The sequence below is a fragment of the Oryx dammah genome, unplaced genomic scaffold (assembly GCF_014754425.2).
Source record: "Oryx dammah isolate SB20612 unplaced genomic scaffold, SCBI_Odam_1.1 HiC_scaffold_23, whole genome shotgun sequence".
Taxonomy (NCBI): Eukaryota; Metazoa; Chordata; class Mammalia; order Artiodactyla; family Bovidae; genus Oryx; species Oryx dammah.
Genome location: NW_024070207.1, coordinates 126,996,312 through 127,000,942, shown reverse-complemented (window position 1 = coordinate 127,000,942; position 4,631 = coordinate 126,996,312).

Here is a 4,631-nt window from a genome sequence, read left to right as displayed (position 1 = left end):
CGCCACTGAATGACTAGCATAGCGTAACAGATCCACTTTGCCATGCAGTAGAAACTAACACAACATTCTAAATCAAATATACTATACTCTAATTAAAAGAAAATGTTTTAAATCCTCTTTGTCTAGATAAACACTGACAAATTCTGTATAACAATTAAGGACCTACCTCCCACCAAATAATACCAAAAAAATCATCTATTCAACTTCTGAAATACCAATAAAGCATCCCCTACTCTCAAAGATCCTTTACAAAATGCTCTTCTTTACCCATTAATATTTTAAGCATATTAGCTTCCTCAGACGGGACAGAACCTGAAGGTGTCACAGTCCTCATAAGTCATACGTTTTCACGATTTACATCCGAATCCTTGAGTTTCGAATGAACAACCCTTGAAGGAGACCTGTTCACACGAATGAAATTTGCACTGTAGCTCCAGCGACGCTCTGGAAGGGCTAGGTCACGCTGGCGCTTTTCAACACCGCTGGGATTTAATTTCTGTAGTGTCCTCACAGAGACAGAGAGCGCGCTAATGGCTTTTTAATTATTCTCAGCTTCCGAGAATAAACGGGAGGGAGACCAGTTCCCAGACAGAGGAAGAAAACATTGGGAGCTGAGCAGAGATAATTATGCAGCCGTGCCCTAGCAACAGTATTTCAGAACGGTCCTCTGCCGCCCATCCACCCAGATGGTAGAACTCAGCCATGGTCCTTCTTTCCCCAGCCTTCAGACCTCATCCTCGAAGGCTGGCGATCCTGGGAAGCTGCGGAGAATTTAGAAAGCTGTCGTCACATTTTCAGCGAAGCTGCTTGGGCTGGAGATGACAGAGTCGTAGTAGCAGCAATTTGTTGTGTCTCTTTGTAGAAGTCAGAGATAGTGTAGCTCTGACACAACGGCTGCAAAAAAAAACCCACAAATAAACATTGTTGGGAATAAAATGTTATGAACCTTGTGTGGTAATTTAGAGCATTTTGTTTCTAGTTTGCTTTTCTTCATTGAAAAATCATTGCATTGCAATGTTGGTTTAATTTCTGCTGTATTGCAAAGTGATTCTGTTTATATATCTATATCTGTATTGGAGAAGGAAATGGCAACCCCCTCCATATGCCTGGAGAATCCCCATGGACAGAGGATTCTGGCGGGGCTACAGTCCATGGGGTCACAAAGAGCTGGACACGACTAGGTGACTAACACACATGTGTCTATCTATCTGCACTTTCTTCTAAATGTTCTTTTCCATCATGGTATATCCCAGGAGATTGAATACCGTTCCCTGTGCTCTCCAGTAGGGCCTTGTTGTTTATTTATTTTCCACATATAATAGTTTGCCTCTGCTAACCTTGAACTCCAAGTCCATCCCTTCTCCCCCTCCTCTTCCCCTTGGCAACCACAAGTCTGATCTCTATGCCTGTGAGCCTGTTTGTGCCTTGCAGATAAGTTCCTTTGGGTCATATTTTAGATTCCACATGTGAGTAAAATCGTACAGTATTTTGTCTTTCTCTGTCTGCCTCATTTCACTTTGTACAATAATTGCCAGGTCTGTCCATGTGGCTGCCAGTGGCGTGATTGCATTCTTTTTTTTTTTTTTTTATGACCGAGTAGAAGGTTTTAAGCTTATGTCTTCCTAGGCGTGTTCTGGGGAGAGAAGGCTGGCCATACCTCTGTCTGGTAGCACTGATTACCCTGTACCTGCCGCCTTCAACTCTAAAAGTGAGGGTTGAATAAAACATGCATTTCAAAGGTAGCTGTACTTAATGTGTGATCAATTTTAGTTATAGAGTTCAAAGCTTGTTTGAGCACCCATTCCCTTGGACAACATGTCACTTGGACGTTCACAAAAAAAAGGCGTGCAATGTCTCACTTCCCCGGTGGCTCAGGCAGTGAAGAATCTGCCTGCAGTGCAGGAGACCTGGGTTTGATCCCTGGGTCGGGACGATCCCCTGGAGGAGGCAAAAGCATTCTTGCCTGGAGAATCCCATGGACACAGGAGCTTGGCGGGCTTCACTCCATGGGGTCTCGAAAGAGTTGGATATGAATGAAGTGACTAACACTCTCACTGCCTCACCATTTACTGAATCTTTGTAGCAGGCTAGGGACTAGAAATATGCTTCTGAAAGGGCTGGTCTGAGGGGCCTTAGAGACAAGGAGAGATCCAATTTTGTTTCAATAAAAATAAGGACAAAGAACAGACGGAGGGAGAATTCTCTCGTGTTCCAACGATGGAGTCTCTGTACCTCCGTTGCAGGGGACCTGGGTTCAGTACCTGGTCCAGGAACTGATATCCCAGAAGCTGCCAAGTGCAGTAAAAATAAATGAATAAATGTCAGTTTTTTTTTTTTTTTTAAAGAAAGGAACAAGGGAGGACCAAAGAGATACATTCTAGAAGCAAGGGAGGATTATGTAAAGTCAAAATGTTGCTGTCATTCTGATGGATACAGCACATGGAGAAAATAATTAGCCTTTCTTCCAGCCATCCTCACTTCCCAGTCAAAAACTTTGTAAAGAGAAGAATCCATGGATTCAGGCATGTGCTGCTTTTTTGTTAAATAATGCAGTAGAAGCCAAGACCCAAAGTGTTAGTTTAATAAGAGAGGAAACGGTTGCCTTGGCCAAGAAGTTCATTTGGGTTTTTTCCCACACGATGTTGCCACAAAGCTGGAATGAACTTCTTGGCCAACCTGATGGTTCAGCTGGCTGCAGTGTGATGAAGCTGCTGTTTTTGAATGCAGTTTCTCTTAAATCCTGTGTTTCTACCCAAGGCTGAAAGTTGTCTTCAGCACCAGCTTAGCCTATAGTTACACACATATTTGCAGGACCTTCCTAAGAAATGTCTGAAAGTGTTAGTTTTCTGACTGAAAGTACTCAGACTTTTCTTCCCTGCAAATGTCAATTCAATATCAGCAACGCAGGGAAAGGCTTAGAGTTATGTAGCTTCATACCCTTGAATTATAGCCTCGAGGAAACAGTTGCTCCACAAGTGAAAATAACTATTCCCAGGGAAACGAAAAGAAAATGTAACACAGTTAGAAGGTTCTTGCAACACCCAGTGATTGTTTTATTTAACCCACTTGTAAAGCAGAGACATTACTTTGCCAACAAAGGTCTGTCTAGTCAAGGCTATGGTTTTTCCAGTGGTCGTGTGTGGATGTGAGAGTTGGACTGTGAAGAAAGCTGAGCGCAGAAAAATTGATGCTTTTGAACTGTGGTGTTGGAGAAGACTCTTGAGAGTCCCTTCAATGGCAAGGAGATCCAACCAGTCCATCCTAAAAGAAATCAGTCCTGAATACTCATTGGAAGGACTGATGCTGAAACTGAAACTCCAACACTTTGGCCACCTGATGTGAAGAGCTGATTCACTGGAAAAGACCCTGATGCTGGGAAGGATGGAAGGCAGGAGGAGAAGAGGATGAGATGGTTTGATGGCATCCCCGACTCAATGGGCATGGGTTTGAGTAAACTCCAGGAGTTGGTGATGGACAGGGAGGCCTGGCCTGCTGCGGTCCATAGGGTTGCAAAGAGTCGGACACGACTGAGCGACTGAACTGAACTGAATATTTAAAAGGTGCATGTGTGTTTGTCTGTTCATACCGTCTGTCCCAGATTGTGAACAAAAATTTCTCCTAGTTTTATCTCTTGTCAAAAACTCAATGCTTAATTTTTTTTTTTAAGCCGGTAAGCAGGTCTCCTTGGCTTCAGATATGGTGAATGGAACCACTGGTACTACAATGCTATATTTAAAATAGGTAATCAACAAGCACATAGTGTATAGCACAGGGAACTCTGCTCAATATTCTATAATAACCTAAATAGGAGAAGAATTTGAAAAATAGCACATGTAGTCATTGTGTATGTATAACTGGTCATCTTTGCTGTTACCTGAAACTAACACAACATTGTTAATCAACTACACTCTGGTAAAAAATAATTTTTAGAAAAACACACACCAGTCTAGGTTCGATACAGGATACAGGATGCTTGGGGCTGGTGCTCTGGGATGACCTAGAGAGATGATATGGGGAAGGAGGTGGGGGGGTGGTTCAGGATTGGGAACTCATGTACACCCGTGGTGGATTCACGTCAATGTATGCGTATGGCAAAACCAATACAGTATTGTAAAGTAAAATTTAAAAAAATTAAAAAAAAAAAACTGCTGGTAATGGAAGATATGCACATAAATGTGGTCTCAGGAATGATCTGGAGGGGACTTCCCTGGTGGTCCAGTGGTTAGAGCTCAGCATGTTCTCTGCCATGGCCCAGGTTCAATTCCTGATTCTGACCTTGAAGGGACTTCCGTGGCAGTCCGATGGTTAGAACTGAGTGCTTTCTCTGCCATAGCCCAGGTTCAATTCCTGATTCTGACGTTGAAGGGATTTCCTTAGCAGTCCAATGGTTAGAACTGAGTGCTTTCTCTGCCATGGCCCAGGTTCAATTCCTGATTCTGACCTTGAGGGGACTTCCGTGGCAGTCCGATGGTTAGAACTGAGTGCTTTCTCTGCCATAGCCCAGGTTCAATTCCTGATTCTGACATTGAAGGGACTTCCGTGGCAGTCCGATGGTTAGAACTGAGTGCTTTCTCTGCCATGGCCCAGGTTCAATTCCTGATTCTGACCTTGAGGGGACTTCCGTGGCAGTC